Source organism: Pimephales promelas, chromosome 17, assembly GCF_988280905.1.
Source record: "Pimephales promelas chromosome 17, fPimPro1.hap1.1, whole genome shotgun sequence".
In the NCBI taxonomy this organism is placed as follows: domain Eukaryota; kingdom Metazoa; phylum Chordata; class Actinopteri; order Cypriniformes; family Leuciscidae; genus Pimephales; species Pimephales promelas.
Genome location: NC_142785.1, coordinates 2,985,727 through 3,004,502, shown reverse-complemented (window position 1 = coordinate 3,004,502; position 18,776 = coordinate 2,985,727). Strand labels below are relative to the sequence as shown.

Below are 18,776 nucleotides of genomic sequence, written 5' to 3'. Positions count from 1 at the left end.
ATAATCTATATGAATTGAGCGGTTTAGTCCAAAATTTTCTGAAGAGACTTGATCGCGTTATACGATGAACAGGTTGAATTTTATTCACATAAACATTCATAACACACATCATAAATCAGAACCAATGAGTTTCATTCAGCACGTTTGAGCTTCCTCAATGGTGTGTTGGTTGAACTTCTGCTTATGTTTGCTGATCAATGTGTACATGTGAGTAAAAGCCTAAATCAATTAATATGGATTGGTTTTATGAACTATTTATGAATATTTTTGAAGTGTCAAAGTGTTAGTTGGGTAGCTGTTACTGTAATAGAGGGACTGACATCTCTCAGATTTCATCAAAAAAAAAAAAAAATCCTTATTTGTGTTTCGAAGATGAACCAAAGTCTCTGTAAAGACATGAGTGTGAGGAATTTTTATTATTGGTGAAATATCCCTTTAAACCTAATATTGAAGGTTTTATGCACAGTCATACAAAGCGCCCAAACAAAACATTTTCTCCTGAAAAATGCAGGCAGTTTTGTTTTTTTAAAACCATGCCAAAAGTTAAACAGTGTACCTTAAGACACAAATAAATTACTCAGTCAAGAGTAAATGTAAAAGTCATGTAAAACTATAACCAAAAGGACAATGTGAAATACATGTAGGCTATGCTTTTTAAAATAAACAAGTCTCAGAAAATGTCTCAGAATTGACTGCAAAGTGTTTTTTAAAATTATTTTTTTTAAATACTCATTTTGTGCAAGGTTTTCCAAAAAAGCATCTGCTTATTTTTATTTGCCTTACCTCTTATCAACTTGGTTAGGCATCAATGAAAAATAAATAATTTGCAAATGTACACATTTGACATTTTTAATTTTTTTAAAAGGAAGTTGCTGTGTGCTGAATTTAATTTAAAATAAGATATAATTATTATGAGACTGTTTTTGATAAGTTTTCTTTGGTGACTCATTGTAAAACATCATGGAAGAAAACCAAATCTTCAATTCAATTTGTCTAGCTCTCTTTTCTCAGGGCTCAACAACCACAATATCTTGTTTTACCTGAATTATTTCCCTATTATCCTATATATTGCTGTGGGCCTTTGCTGATTTCCAAGAATTATTGTCCGACCCTTGGATGAACTCTCAGCATCGAATCATTGAAAAATACGAGTGCGCTGCGGCGACTGCTGCGTTTGTCATTAAGCTGAAAGGTGCCTCAAAGATTTAGTGCGGTTATACTGCATGTTCCTGTTCCCTTGTGTCAAGTATACATTCAAGGTTTAATCTCCAGATAAAGTCACAATTCTCGGTAGCTGATCTCTTGATTAAAGAGAAGCCATAGAATATCAGAAAGGGATTTTCACAATTGATTTATCAATGAATCCAGCCACAATCTACTCTGCTTCACTAAGATTTAAAGTTTTCTTTTTTCTATTAAAAAAGGTTTTATAATTTAAGAATAGTACTTTCAATAATGTGTTATATTAAAGGCAGGCAGATGGACAAAATTAAAGTAAGATAAATAGATGGACAGAGAGAGATAGATGAGACAAAATTATAGATAGATAGATAGATAGATAGATAGATAGATAGATAGATAGATAGATAGATAGATAGATAGATAGATAGATAGACAGACAGACAGACAGACAGACATAGAGATAGATAGGCAAGCAGACAGACAGATAGATAGATAGATAGATAGATAGATAGATAGATAGATAGATAGATAGATAGATAGATAGATAGATAGATAGATAGATAGGCAGACAGACAGACAGACAGACAGGTAGGTAGATAGATAGATAGATAGATAGATAGATAGACAGACAGACAGACAGACAGACAGATAGACAGACAGACAGACAGACAGACAGACAGACAGACAGATAGATAGATAGATAGATAGATAGATAGATAGATAGATAGATAGATAAATAGACAGATAGATAGACAGATAGATTTTTACGTCCATCTATCTGATCTGTAGATTATCCGATCTATTTATCGTTCAATTTGTACGCAAAATGTTTTTTTTTGTGCATATGATATGCACTGTAAACCCCTTGGGTAGGATTAGTGGTTTGGGGTTTGTGCGTATTACACGCCATAAAGTGTGTATCGTATTCATGCAAAAACAGCGTATAAATTGCACAATAACTACAATGCGTGCTCTGAGACTCTTTTCATGAGATCAGGCTGAGCATCTAGACATTCGTCACTGCTCCTCCACCTCATTCTCTCTTTCTCCACCTGCTCTTTCTCGCTTTCCTCAATGAAGGATTTGAATCGGAGGCCATCAAAAGCAAAGGTCCAGCCAGCATATGTGAAGCTGATCAGACGTTTGGGCAGAGATGATGTGGCCTGTTGCTATTCCCATCCAGCAGCTCTGTGAAATACAGCCCGCCGCAGGATGAATAGAAACACAGCAGTTGATATATTTGATTATCGTTACTTTTTGAGATTCCCCAGACGTCAGGGTCGGGTTCCCAAAGACTGAGTCAGTAATTTATTTGTCTGGGGATGGATAACATTCCAGTTCTTCATTTCCATATGGACGTCTCTTTCACTTTTCTTTTCCTTTCTGGTTCCTTCTCGATAAACATCTAATGTTCAAACATTTCTGCGAGGACGTTTCCTTTCCTTCACATCTCTTGTTCTCCTCGAATGCCTATATGGCTGCGTGGGTTGTGTGTGTGAAACCGTGTACTACTTCAATAAGATAAGTGATTATTTAAACAGCGCTCCCGCTCCATCAGAGAGATGACATTGTTTGTGCAACGGCCATCAGTCAAGTGCGCTGACCAGTTGAGTAAACCAGTAAGTCGTCCATCTCCCCACCTTATGCACGAACTGCTTTATTTCATCATTAAATTTTTATGTGCAGAAAAGAACAAAATGGAAACTTGAGCACGTTGTTGTTGGTTTTTTTTTGTTTCGGGAGAGGTATTAAACAAAAGGCTTCTGTTGTTACTAAATCAATGTTAATTTGCGACTTGGCAAACATTTGTTCAGAGGAAGTTTGTGGTTAAAGTATAATTTTTCACATAGATATCTTGTGTCTTTTTGTAGCGCAAATTCTATACTTACACTCAAAATGACCTTGTAGATACGAGAGGAAACCAAGAAGACTTGCTTGAGACGTACGTCATGGCATGTCAAGAGCTAGGTTTTATTAGATTGTGTTTCAAAGCTAACAATGAAGCACAGCTACACCTTTGTCCAGACATCATAACATCCGACGGTCCCTTCTGAACCTTGAGGAACTGCTAAAGATTACACGAGTCCTGCTGCCAAAGAAGAGTAGACAATACTGTGAAACTCCAGAACACTGTTACAAAAATAATAATAATAAAATGAAATAATGAACTACAAAATCCTGACCATGGGCACTCATAAATACGTTGTTGTTCCAAGACTTACACCGCATGGGCAGCTTTTGGTGCGGTGGAGACTTGCCCAGTTTATCAAAGGGAGATATTTGAACCAGATGAGGAATCTGAGCCTCAAGTTAACAGCTGAGGCTGGGGTTAACATGCTTTCATCAGCTGGTACAGTTGAGAATATATTTGGGTGGCTGAAAAGATTTAGTTTCAAACCTCTAAAGAAGGGATGATGAAAGAAGTATCACAATCCTTGGACCTTTCAGCTTAGTACTTAAACTGAAGTTGATCGAGGGGAACTGGCTGCAAGTATGAACTTGTTTCCGCCACAGAATAAAAACTCGACTATAAAAATGAGCGTACAACGGATGTATGTTCAACGGCTAGAGAATACCCATAATGCACTGTGAGAGTTGTGAAAGGATTTCCTGCGTGTCGCAAGATGAATCATCCATCCATCCATTTTCTAAACACCGCGTACTATCATACAGGTATGAATTCCATTTTTTAGTTAAGCTTTATACATATTAATGTCCATGCCAGTTTATTAAACAGAAAGAGCGGCAGCCCTCAAGTCACTCACTCATTTTCATTCACTCCTTCAAAGTGAACATATTAGTGGAGTAATGTAGGGAATAGTGACCCAGACAACTATATGTTGGCACAGATCGGGCCAACATCTGGAACACGTGGATTCCACAAGGCCCAGATGTGGGCCAGATCTGGAGATGGTCCTCACTGCAGAAGATGAAATCCACGGGGGAGGAGTTGGATCTGGATCCACCTTAAATATACCTAAACCTACCCAGCTCCACCCCCTAATCCCTAAACCCACCCCTAAACCTACCCAACTCCACCCCGTGATCCCTAAACCCACCCCTAAACCTACCGAGCTCTACCCCCTGATCCCTAAACCCAACCCTAAACCTACCCAACTCCACCCCGTGATCCCTAAACCTACCCAGCTCCACCCCCTGATCCCTAAACCCACCCCCAAACTTACCCAACTCCACCCCCTGAACCCTAAACCCAACCCTAAACCTACCCAACTCCACCCCCTGATCCCTAAACCCAACCCTAAACCTACCCAACTCCATCCCCTGATCCCTAAACCCAACCCCAAACCTGCCCAACTCCACCCCCTGATCCCTAAACCCAACCCTAAACCTACCCAGCTCCACCCCGTGATCCCTAAACCCACCCCTCAACCTACCCAACTCCACCCCCTGATCCCTGATCCCTAAACCCAACCCTAAACCTACCCAACTCCACCCCGTGATCCCTAAAAACACCCCTAAACCTTCCCAGCTCCACCCCCTGATCCCTAAACCCACCCCCAAACCTACCCAACTCCACCCCCTGATCCCTAAACCCACCCCATAACCTACCCAACTTCACCCCCTGATCCCTAAACCCAACCCTAAACCTACCCAACTCCACCCTGTGATCACTAAACCCACCCCTAAACCTTCCCAGCTCAACCCGCTGATCCCTAAACCCACCCCCAAACCTACCCAGCTCCACTCCCTGATCCCTAAACCCACCCCTCAACCTACCCAGCTCCACCCCCTGATTCCTAAACCCACCCCAAACCTACCCAACTCCACCCCCTGATCCCTAAACCTACCCAACTCCACCCCCTGATCCCTAAACCCACCCCCAAACCTACCCAACTCCACCCCCTGATCCCTAAACCTACCCCTCAACCTACCCAGCTCCATTCCCTGATCCCTAAACCCACCCCCAAACCTACCCAGCTCCATTCCCTGATCCCTAAACCCAACCCTAAACCTACCCAGCTCCATTCCCTGATCTCTAAACCCACCCCCAAACCTACCCAACTCCACCCCCTGATCCCTAAACCCAACCCTAAACCTACCCAGCTCCACCCCCTGATCCCTAAACCCACCCCTAAACCTACCCAACTCCACCCCCTGATCCCTAAACCTACCCAGCTCCACCCCCTGATCCCTAAACCCACCCCCAAACCTACCCAACTCCACCCCCTGATCCCTAAACCCAACCCTAAACCTACCCAGCTCCACCCCCTGATCCCTAAACCCACCCCTAAACCTACCCAACTCCACCCCCTGATCCCTAAACCTACCCAACTCCACCCCCTGATCCCTAAACCCACCCCTAAACCTACCCAGCTCCACCCCCTGATCCCTAAACCCACCCCTAAACCTACCCAGCTCCACCCCCTGATCCCTAAACCTACCCCCATACCTACCCAACTCCACCCCCTGATCCCTAAACCTACCCAACTCCACCCCCTGATCCCTAAACCCACCCCTAAACCTACCCAGCTCTATTCCCTGATCCCTAAACCCACCCCCATACCTACCCAACTCCACCCCCTGATCCCTAAATCCAACCCTAAACCTACCCAGCTCCACCCCCTGATCCCTAAACCCACCCCTAAACCTACCCAACTCCATCCCTCAGATCTCATCCCAGAACCTAAATTTGTTTGCTGGGGACCAATTCATACAAATTCGTATGAGTGATTAAAAAGTGGCTAATTCATACTAATTCATATGACCTCACTCGTACGAATGCGTACGATTTGTCTAAACCCACGTGATGGGTAGGTTTAGGGGCGGGGTCAGGGCTAGGTCATTTGTACGAATTCATACGAATTAGCCTCCTCGTAAAATTTGTACGAATTGCCGTGAGATCGGGTTGGATCTGATTGGTTGATTGGAATGTTGTTTCAGAATCGATTGGAATGTTGATCCAGGAACATGAATTGGTAAAATCACGACACCTTACTATCCCATGAGGCCACAGGAGAGAATCTGTGAATGGAGGTGACATGACGGTCACATGATAATAACAACATGGCGGATGAAGGATATGTCCAAATTACATTCATGCTATACATTTAACACTGGACGCAACGACCAAATGTAGTACCTACAGTATGCAATTTTGGACGCAGCGTACAAATACAAAATAAACTAGCTAATTTCCTAATTTGGCTCGCCGAGGAGTCTGCAAACCCAATGTAAAACCAGCAACGCAGATAAGCCCAACCAGCTTTTCCAGTCACGTCTTTAGTAGTGGCTTGGAAATTTTATTTTGAATATCTGAGTTCTTGAAGGATCATTTTAGGTGAGTTCAGTGAATCTGTTTTTTAAATAATCTGCATTTATTTTCAAAACCATCAATACTGATATTTCCTCTCATGGTCATGCATTCCATAGACCTGCATTCAATCAGCTTCTCTTTAGAAGAAGAGAGTCCAAAACTCTTTTGTTTCCCAGGTTTTGATTTTGGTGCTTTGACACAAAATGATCGAGGCACAGTTCACTTTCCCAGTGATCACGGTCCATTTGGAATCGGGACATTGGCATCTTTTCCCTCGTCTGTCTCACATCTGTCTCTGTCTTTATCCGACTGATTTACTGCGGCAGAACGTTGACATCTGTAGATCCCATACCAATGAATCTAGCGTTTCATCACAGAAACAAAACTCAATCATTCTAAAAACTCGATTCTTCAAAGCTCTAGACTGTGTATTGTGAGAAAGAATTCTGCTGTAAATGAATGACTTCACTTATAGGTGATTGATGGAGGGAGTTGTGTTATACAGTGGTCTGTGTTTTGAGTTTTAGAAGTGGTCAGCCAATCTGCACACATCTGGCGAGACACAAGAGTTTTTCAATAGCTCCGCAACAATTACTGCCAGTAAATAACAGTGTGAGTTTTTATGATGTGTCTCAGGCTGATATCCATGCTTAAGACATAAAACAGGAAAATCTAGTCAGAAAAGTTGATGGGCAAGCTTGTAATCAAATCAGCCTAATTACAACAATTCTTTGCCATTTTAAATCCATAACTGTCATATGATTTCTATATAAAAAAAAGCTATTTCCTTTTACTTTGCAATAGAGTTTTATGAGTTACCAGTACTTGAACAAATGTTTCTTTGTTTGCAGGAAATGTCAACCACACAGGCTATTCTCTGGCATTGTAAAACCAAAATGAATTTGGCAACCTGTGCAACATAATTATTTCTGTAGGTGTTTAGCTCAGTATGATTGCAGGCATCTAATGAGGGAAAGGTCAAGCAGTCTTGGATGTGAATGAACTCAACATGAGGCTGTGGTTTTCAGACAGATTTACAATATGCCTTGTGCTCAACATGAGGCTGTGTCAGTATAACATTACTTCGAGGCCGTTGCATTACATGCAATTTTGCGAGGAAACTTGACTTTATGAGTTTTTGAAAAACTGTGGTATTATGCAGGGTTTGCCGTATTATGATGATGTGGAAATGTGCTATCCTAGATAAAATGGGCCAAGCCCAAAAATGGTTAAACACTTGGCTTTTAATTGTCTTAACCACAAATCATTGGTCAGGAAATTAGCAAAATTTAAGCAAATGCACTACTTGCACTCCAGAAAAAGTTTTGTGGCCAAATATGGGAAGTTGTGAGTGTGTGGAGTGATGAATCACAATGAAACATGAGTTGCACCTTTATTTATATAGCGCTTTTTACAATACAGATTCAATACACTACACACACGTCAGCAGCGTCACTGAACGTGGATCCACAACAGAACCGGAAGACTATACAATGCTGAATAAAGTCGTAGTTTTTGTAATTTTTGGACCAAAATGAACTTTCGATGCTTCAAAACATTGTAACCAACCCACTGATGTCACATGACTACTTTGATGATGTCTTTATTTCCTTTCTGGACAAGGACAGTATACCGTACACACATTTACATTGGAGGGACAGAAAGTTCTCGGACTAAATCTAAAATATCTTAAACTGTGTTCTGAAGATGAACACAGGTCTGACGGGCTTGGGACGACATGAGGGAGATTTAGTTCATTTTTGGGTGAACTAACACTTTATAACAATCTGTCCTTCACGGACTGGGTGACTTTGCCACTTCCTCTGGAGTTTTTGTTTCTGTGACTAACCAACTAATAAAACTTTGGTCGACTCTTCTCGTTGACTAACGTTTAGTTAACATTATGAACATTATATTTTGAAGTTTAAAAAAAATGAAATAGTGTTTTCTTTTAAAATGTACTCCTATTTTTTTTTTTTTTTTTTACAATGTATGTTAAGTAATTATTCGAGGTGTATTTCTGATATCTATAGTTGTGATGAAACACTGGGTCATTGTTTTGCACACAGAAAGGAGGGCAGTAGGGGGTCCCGTCAGAAGCCAGTTACACAGACAGAGGGACATTCCTGTCCTCCTATGAATGTTTTATTAGTGTGTGTGTGTGTGTGTGTGTGTGTAGGTTAGAATTTTCACCCCTTAACACAATGCACAAAACCACACCAACTTATATGTGCTAGGATTGAAGCAGAGAGGACGGTCCAACTGACTATATGAGCTGGGCGGGAGTTCTCATGTGAAGTTCTCAAGACGATATCAAGCGTTTTAATCTTTGAAGATCATGCGGCCCAAGGCAAAATCATGAAAATGGACCCCACTTGTATAAAAGAATTCGATGTGGGGGAAAAGAATCAGTTCAGCAGTGCATCATCAATTTTAAATCACCTCACAAAATATAGGAATACAAATTTTTGTTTTAAACTTTCAATGGCTCTGACACATTCAATCAGTTTTTACTTTGAATCAAAGCATTTCTTTTTTCTTATTTCGAAATATAACTTTTTACATATTTTATTTTATTTCCATTTTATTGTGCTTTTGTTTTTTTCAATATTTTATTTTTAAGTTTAACCACTACTTTTTTTTCCCTGTTTCCTGACAACATTTGTGCAGTGCATAACTGTTTATTTAATGCAACAAAAATTCAAAGTCAACTAAAAACAATTTGTGGAGAACTATACGGAGGCGTATTGCATTCACTTGAAGAAAAAAAAATCTACTCTGTTTTTCCGAATTAACGAGTTAATTTTTCATGAGAAAAAAAAAATTGCTCTGTTTTTCTGAATTAATGAGTTAATTTTTCATGAGAAATTTTTTTTGCTCTGTTTTTCTGAATTAACGAGTTAATTTTTCATGAGAAATTTGTATTTGCTCTGTTTTTCTGAATTAATGAGTTAATTTTTCATGAGAAAAAAAATTTGCTCTGTTTTTCTGAATTAATGAGTTAATTTTTCATGAGAAAATTTATTTTTGCTGTTTTTCTGAATTAACCCATTAATTCAGAAAAACAGAGCAAAAAAAAATTCCATTAAAAATTAACTCATTAATTCAGAAAAACAGAGCAAAAAAAATTTTTCTCATGAAAAATTAACTCATTAATTCAGAAAAACAGAGCAAAAAAAAATTTCTCATGAAAAATTAACTCGTTAATTCAGAAAAACAGAGCAAAATTTTTTTTCTCATGAAAAATTAACTCATTAATTCAGAAATACAGAGCAAAATTTTTTTTCTCATAAAAAATTAACTCATTAATTCAGAAAAACAGAGTAGATTTTTTTTCTTCAAGTGAATGCAATACGCCTCCGTAGAACTACATGCAAAAGTGATTGAAAAATCGCATTGCACACTTCGCTGTATTAGTGTGTGTTTGATAGTCCAGTTTACTGTGTTTTAATGTGACATATGACCGAGTGTAAAATGGGTGAAATGACTTGAAATGGAAATCTTCTCATTTATTATGAACCATCTCTTGGGGCCCCAATTGGGTCTGAATGTTGACGTGTTTGTTTCAATCAAAGTTTTAATAACTCAGAGGCAACGCATGGATCGTGTCTGTCATCATCCCCCTCCTCCGTTACAGTCCCGAACAATACGGCAAAATCAATCCCACTGAAAATGCCACAAAGATCCATGGTCGTTCTTGAGGACTGAAGGCATGCATGGGAGAACGGCCGCAGCTCCTGTCATGTCAGCCGTCGATGTGAATACCATGTGTTCGCTCTGACGTCAGAGAGAAGAAGGTGTCTTAAAGTTCAGTCCTCTGTATATTGAGTTGGCTGAAGAAAGGATGCCTCATCTGGTGTAGCGTAAGTCAGGAGATTGAAGCTCACGCTCACACTACGCTGAAAAAACAAGGAGCGTATTTCTCAGCTTTTGAAAACCATAAAATGTGCTGTTAATAATGGCACACTGATGTGGTTTGGCTCCTTCGCACTAATGTGTCACTGTCTGGACGGGGCTTAACGGGTATTTTGGGGCGACATGCGAATCTCGAGTGGTGAAAACTAAGATCACAACTGAATCTCTTGGTGCGGATTCACTTACATGCCCAGATTTATCCTCTGAACTAGAGCTTTCTGAGCTTAGACCACCAGGCGAAGAAACAATAACGAGAGGCAACTGTGAGATATTACGACAGGAAAGCTTCCAGAAAATCCTGTCCTTCACTCCCAGTTCACACCTACTCTGGATCATTTTCACGCAAACGCATTCGTCTTGTTTTTTCCCATCCACATTTTAGTTGTCCCTTTCTCGTACAGTGATCTTTCTTTATGCCTCGACTCAAAAGTCATTACTTTTTTAGTGTAGACAGATTTTTTGTTTCAGCTATCAACCCTGTAAACCCTGACATATGAAGCAATAATCAGAAAAATATATATTTTTTAAATGGGACAAATCAAGATATAACAAGATTACTGTATAAAATGAACATAAATATCTATATCTACCCAAATTATGCCTAAGTGAGATGATATTTAAATGCTTATAGTTTTAATCTCTTTAAACATAAAATGCAGTTCAATGAGGAATGAGAAATGAACTTATAAACGATTTTTGCTTCAGTTTCAGTCAAGTGTTCAGTTTGAAATATTCCCACTGCGCAACGTGACGTCGAGGTGACGTCTTTTTCGTGTCATTTTTGGACGTCCAAATTCGGTCCAATGAAGGGGTTGTTTTGTAACGCCAGACGACGTCTTTTTTTCGACGTCAACTGCACGTCTAATTTGGACGTCTGTGGGACCTCCGTGTAAGGGCTATTTATAGTCCAAATGTGGTTACTTATGGACGTCTTTTCAACGTCAAATTTAGACTTATATTATACGTCGTTTTTCTAACTTATATAACTTTACAACATTACAATAATACACATACAAATAAATCACAATTCAATAATCACCATTTTAATCTTTATTCAAAAATAAATTGCCATGAATAGCATCAGAAGGGCACCGGACATATCAAGCACAATTATGTACAAATAATTAGATTGTAATTTAATTATGAACAAATAATTAGATTGCAATTGAAGGGCACCAAATATATCTAGCACAATTATGAACAAATAATTAGTTAGTAGATCTCTATGAATGTAGTGTAAGACATTTACAAGTGATGAATAGTTCACACTTTATGCAGAAAGTGCAAATGATTAATTCATGCCTTTACACATCTATAACAGGTGTTGAACACTGTAGTGTAAAATTGTAATTTAATTTAATTATGAACAAATAATTAGATTGTCATTGAAGGGCCACAGTAAAGCACAATTATGAACAAATAACTAGATTGTAATTTAATTTATAATTCAAGTCCTCTCGTCTTGGCTCATCAGGGAGTTGTGAATCCTCTACCTCCAATCTTTGCGGCGCGTGCTTGAGGTGCTCAGAAACATGCATCTTGATTTACTTCTCTGTGGCTGCAGAATCAAATTTCATGATCCCTCCTACACAAGCAGAAAAATATATGATTTAGATATATGCAACGGCAATCTGCAATCATTCACCAAAGGCCCCACATTTGTAAGCAAAAATATGTTTCCTTGCATCCATTACTGGATAAATACTAAGCCATCTCAGCAACTGTTAACTAACACTAACACACTGTCTACAAAGAGGCACTAAGCAGACTGCACTTTTTTTTTAGAAAGCTTGCATTCTTTAATGTGTGCATTAGAATGTTGACCATTGTCAACACCTTATAATAACGTTCAGCTGTAAGTCTGTAAGTGGTTAGTTAATGAACTACTTTGAAAATATTAGTATCATTTGCTAATCATTTATGAATGTTTTGTCAATTCCGTTACAAGTCATTTACAAGTTATTAGTAAATTATTAATGTATAAAACATGAATATACGTTTCATAAATGAAAAAAAATAATAATGTATGCATCTAGCAATTAGAGGGGGAAAGTGTTGTAAATGTCTTGTATTCATGTACATATCATTTGAAACAGGTAAGTAACAGTTTTTAACAGTGTGTAAATGCATGAATAAGTCATTTACAACACTTTCTGTATCCCCTAATCTAAAGTGTATAGTAATCGCTAGTAAATGTGTTACAAAGCATGCGTAGATCTTATGCCTTATTGATTCTTGAAGTGGTAATCTACGAATGAAGTGTAAGACATTTACAAGTGATGAATAGTTCACATTTTATGCAGAAAGTGTAAATGATTAATTCATGCCTTTACACATCTATAACAGGTGTTGAACACTGTAGTGTGTACTGCAGTGTAATTGCTGACTAGTGAGGTTGTAGACAGCTGTCTTCTCTAAAACACAAGGAGTCTAACCACTAGGCACCTGACATTTATGAAACGTAATGATTAATAATTTACAAAACACGACTATTCAATTGTAAATGACTTGTAATAATTAACAAAACATACATGAAGTGTTAGCATATCACTTGCTAAACATTTATGAATGTTTTGTATATGATTAGTTCATCATCAACCACTTATAAATTACTTAAAACACTGAAATAACAGTTTGTAATAACGTTCAGTTGTATCAACCTGTTGTGCTTTGTGCAATTTACAAAAGTTAGCTTTGTGCTTGGTAGAGGGCTGCATTGGGATTGAGTACCGCCGGGTCCCACGGGAGTGTAACATCCCTTATTCATTGTCTGGTGTTTTTAAAGCCCTTTGAAGCTGAACTGAAACTCTCAGTTGGACCTTGAACCGTTCCCATTGAACTCCATTATATGGAGAAAATACTGGAATAATACTGGAATGTTTTCATCAAAAACCTTAATTTCTTTTTGACTGAAAAAAGAAAGACATGGACATCTTGGATGACATGGGGGTGAGTAAATTTAATTATCAGCAAAAGCTTTCAAAAGTTAACTACTCCTTAAAGAACTCTAATGATATCTTTACCCCCTGATAGGGTTAACATTGCAAATATTCTATTGCAGATATAAATTCAAACATTTAAACATAAAGGCTAAGAGTATGAGCCATGAGTAAACTGGCCAGATATCTGTGAAAAATAACTTGCGTACCTAAAGTTGTCGACCCCCTGAATTCAGCATTTAAAAGTAAAAAGAATTTCAGTATTTATCAGTAAAAAAATACATAAAAATAAATAAATACCTTTGAGTTGGACAGTACGATGTCTCATTGGACAACTTATTTCAAAACACACCTAGAGAAATAAAATAAAAATACCAATGACCATGATATTCTGTTATCATAATAGTTAAATTCATTATTATAATTATGACCTTTATAACATGATATTTGCCATCTATTATTTAGCTGATTATTAAGCCTAAAGGCTTCTTAAGGACAATCTCACAAAAAACAAAACAAAAACAAAAACAAAAAAAACTGGGGTTAAGACTTCTTTCAAAAGCATAAATCCTACAGACCTACAACTTTTGAACAGTAGAGTACAGTATGTTTGAGGTTTTGCTTACTAGTCGAGTTCATAGCCGTGGAGATTGTCTTGGACAGGGGGTGCAGTAACTTAGGACATCAACATGATCTTAGAAAATAACATGCAATGTGTCACAGCCAACAATGTTACATAGGATTAGAACATAGGGTTTATTACAAGGAAGCAAGCATATATAATTTCTCTTTTCTGCATTTCACCTCTCCTCTAGCTAAGAAAAGAGAAAGTATATACATAAATATTATTAAATAAATGCATATGACATTACTATCATGAATAAACAATAAATCCCCCTTTTATTGTGGACGTTTTTTCCTCATGAAATCACTTTTTTTAATCAATCTTTGTAACGTTAAGTGACGTCACTGATTAATAATACATCGCATTATTTTAGGCTAAATAAATTAGCTTAACGTTACTTCCAATCACCCATTGTAAATTACCAGCAAAAAAACTATCAAAAATTATTATCTACACAAAGATAAAACCCCAAACTTATACAAAACAGCTTCAGAGTAACTTACCTTAGCTAACTTAGCTGCTAGCCTCTTCTGAAAACGATTGAGATGCTAACGGACTTTTTCCAAGACCCAAAATCATTTCTATAAAGTAAATATTCAACAGAAGCGTATCAATTACACGCAATAAAGGTGTCAGGAACATTTTTATGTAGTATTTGTGTGATTTTGTTAACTTAACTTACCTGAACGCAGTGACAACAGCGAGAGACGCTAGTTGGTGTTTGTCAGTTGACGACGGCACGACGCTTCCTGTTTCAATTCAAACTGCTCGCGCGCTCCTGTGATTTGAATGTTCACGCGCACGCGCATCAAAGGCACGCACGAAAGTACACATCTCTAAATAGTGTGTCGCTAAAAAATCTGTTTCCTCAGCCATGTCAGCGCACCTCAGACTGTTTACAAGCTACGGCTGTTCTGCTGGTGCGGGTAGGCAACGGAGTGGCTTACCATGCCAGTGACGTAGTCGAACGTTGAAATCCAACATGGCGGCGCCCGTGTAACAAAAACAACACTTTCAATGTACCATTTTATCCCTTTTAACAAATTCTGCCATTTAAAAATTGTACCAATGAGAATAAATAAAATACATCTGTTATATCACCTTTTCTCAAATTTCAGTTCAGTTCATCTTTAAGAAAAACATCTAATAATAATGTATAATGTCATTAATATTAAATCATGAAGTTAAAACAAATTTTTTAGTTCTATGATATTTGTATACCATATTTGCTTTTGATTTTATTTTTATTGTAGGGGGGCCTATTTATATATAAATAAAAAAATAAAAATAAAACAAATATTACAAATCAATAATTTCCAGCAACTGTCAAAAGACGTCCAAATGCCGTCCAAAAAAAGTTACCCAGTTTAAGGTCAAATGTTGGACGTCAAGATGACGTCCAAGTTGGGTCATGGTTGGACGTCCAAATAACAGACCTAGTTTGGACGTCGAATAGACGTCCACAATTGGTCATGGACCGACGGACCCAATATAGACATGATCTGCACGTCTATCCGACGTCCAATGTTTAGTGGGTTATTAACAATATGAAAGTTAATCTTAAGTCTACTTTATAAAAGACGGTGAAGGTGGACGTTTTTATGATTATACTAAAATTAATTTTAACTTGCTTAAAACAGTCAGACGACAGAAGGACTGCAGTAGATTGTGTGCAACAGGTTTATCAGCAATAATTTTGAGGCATTCGATTTTTGCATATCAAATATGATACAGCGGGCTTTATAGGGTGCATTTATTGTGCCCAAATAAAAATATTTACAAATTTATTGGTCATAACATTGCAAATACTCTCAAAAGCAAACTGTTTAGTGATATTACGCTTGTATTTCTTTGCATTTCCTCCCATTGCATGTAAATGTCATGCATTGCATTCACCAGACAGGGTAAATAATCAGGTGAGGGGCCAGAAACTGACATGCCATTGATTATCCACCAGTTTTCAGAATACACTATATTCCAAGTCATCTGAAATCATATGTGAGGGACAGACTGAAATTTTTGTCCTTGTTGACAACTGACAATATTCAAAATCTTATTAGCATTGGTTCGCGCATACTTTGTATCCATGCAATTTTTAGTGTGCATGTTTTAATATTTAACTTGACTTAAATGTTGCTCTTTTCCTCATACAAAACCATTGCATGACTTTAAAGGTGCATTGCGCAAGTCTTTGAGTTTTTTTTTGTCAGAACTACGCCCCCTCTGGCAACAAGAGAAACTGCAACCAGAGGTGTGCACTCTCATGGACCACACACACACACACACTCACGAGCTGTTCATAACCAAAGGAGCATCAGCCGCACAAATCTATTGTTACAGTCATAATGAGGTAATAAAGTTATAAATCTGCAAGTCATTTTAAATATATGAAAGCAAAGGCATCTGAGTAAATTACACACTTACGTGAACAAAAACTTCGTTTTTTGTTTCCAACTATCTCCATGTTGAAGTGTTTTATGTGCTTACTGTATCCACTTATGAGTCTATTATTATGGAAACACGTTCATGAACAATATAAGTTATTATTTTGTACAGGATGTTGACTTTCGTCTTATTCCGACGCCTGGCACTACACAGAAGTTTTATTTTCTTTGTCTTACGTGGAGTTTGCGTTGGGGTTTGAAATGAACTACAAGCCGGTCTCTTTGAATCCATCTTCTACTTTTGTGGAAAGTTGACTAAAGTTGTGTCGCTCGAGTTGTCTTCGCTGATACGGAGAATGGCGGTGAATACACAATCCTGCCAGACATCGCCAGGCGAGCGTGAACTCTTAGAAGAAATGGTTCTATTTAGAACCAGAAATGGTTCCATGCCCCGCTTCATATATGAAACTCCATTTTTTTGGTAAAAGGTTCTATTGGCCAAGTATAGAACCACAGGGTTCTATATAGAACCCAGAGGAACCTTTTTTTAAGGGTGTATAGAACCTTTTAGGGGTTCCAAATACATAGCGCTGATAGAACCCTTTAAGGTTCTATATAGAACCTTTTCTTCTAAGAGTGCATGACGTCACGCCCAGCGTCAAACTCCGTCCCTAATCCCTCTTATTTATTTTACTGTACAGGATTATAGAGGCAATCACAGTGATCAGTGAAGTGCTCATTCACACCATCAGGCAATTGTTTAAGCATGTATGGGTTAAAAAAATTGCTATTTTTAACATGAAATGTTACACAATGCACCTTTAAAAGACTTAAAAGGAAAAATGTGATAGTGTTGAGTTGATTATGGTGGTTTTCTGCAGCACACAGGGTTGAAAGGGTGAGTAAATAATGACATTACTGAAGATTTTTGGGTGAAACATTAATGTTCTCAACGCATGAGGAAGTTGAGGCTCTTCATGGACGCTGGTTCTGGGATGGTCCAGAAAGATCATCACAGTAAGATTTCTGTAGCGAACACAAAGCAGACGTGGCCCTGCTGGGAAGTTGTCAAGGCAGGAGCAGGAATTTGTCCCCAATCACTCCGTCATGTTGTCACTTCCCTCTCTGGGAATCAGAAGAGAAACAATATAGCAACTGTACTGAGTTTCAGCAAGTGCTACTTTCTCCAATATCATGCAGACTGCCATCTCTAAACGGACAGTTCACCCCACCCCACAAAATAAAAACTGTCATTAAGTTTTCATGTCATTCCAAAATGGCAATACTTTCTTTCTTCCGTGGGAGCAAAATCATTTTAATTCGTGTTTTGGAACGACAGAATTATATTTTTGGGAGAACCGACCTTTATGGAAAAGTAGACTTTAGCATACTTTTAAAAAGAGTCCTAAGTATGCAAAAATATACTTAAAGGGATAGTTCACTTTGAAATGAATTTTTGGTATGTTTTATCTTACCTCAAGCGCATCTAAGATGTAGGTGTCTTTGTTTCCGTAGTATTTTCAATTTTGATATTTTTAGGTCAAACCGTTCTTGTCTGTCAGACATATAATGGAGGTCTATGGTCACCACCTCAAAGAGTGTGTACGACATTTTGGAAACGTTACTTTTCACTGTCAAGATCTAAACATATTTAGATATACAGGAGATCACAATGGAAGACGGACAACGTTGAATTTTTTTCGCAACCCCGCGAGAGATCACTTCCGGCGCTTGCGCAGAACGAAGCCCATCACTTGGCTGTGGTTGCAAGAAGTAAAAACGATATAAATACTGTTCGTTTTCTCACACAAACCGCTCGTTTCGTGTCTTAGGCCATCAATGTGTACTTACATTTACGAGTCATTAAATCATGTTTAATTTGGACTTCTCTGTGCATGCTCTTTGAGGTGGTGACCATAGACCTGCATTATATGACTGACAGACAACAACGGTTTGACCTAAAAATATCAAAATTGAAAATACTGCGGAAACAAAGACACCTACATCTTGGATGCCCTTGAGGTAAGATAAAACATACCAAAAATTAATTTCAAAGTGAACTATCCCTAATACAAGTATTGTTGTCAGACATTTAATTGGAAGTACATGGTCGTTGATGTGACTTGAGTCTGGATGGACACAGAGTAACATCACAAAAGCATTAAACGCAATAACCAAAGTCTTAAACAAGCTCTTAATAATAGTTGTGTTTGCTGCAGGAGTTTCAATGTATTGAACATGTCACTGCACACAGAGATAAACAGACAAAAGAAAGTCTTGTTAACAGGAATCATTAGTATTCTGTGGCAGACATGTAAAAGCTGCTTTCTTCCTCTGACTGTCAGAACAACGAGACAAAGCAAAGTCATAAAGTTCTTGGTTTTTTCCTTCTCATCCATTAAACCCATCTCTCGTCTCCAGATCGTTCTGCTTGGTTGGATTCGAGCACAAAAGAG

The 18,776-nt window shown here is 38.1% G+C and overlaps 1 long non-coding RNA gene across 1 annotated transcript; it reads right to left on the bottom strand.

Moving 5' to 3' along the window:
- Window positions 1-11,407: 11,407 nt before the first annotated feature.
- On the bottom strand, window positions 11,408-14,752 carry LOC120491911 (uncharacterized). The gene is made up of 4 exons (XR_016146956.1): window positions 14,440-14,752; window positions 13,938-14,005; window positions 13,612-13,663; window positions 11,408-11,957 (listed from the first exon to the last, which is right to left on the bottom strand). It is a non-coding gene; the product is annotated as an uncharacterized LOC120491911 (long non-coding RNA).
- Window positions 14,753-18,776: the final 4,024 nt, after the last annotated feature.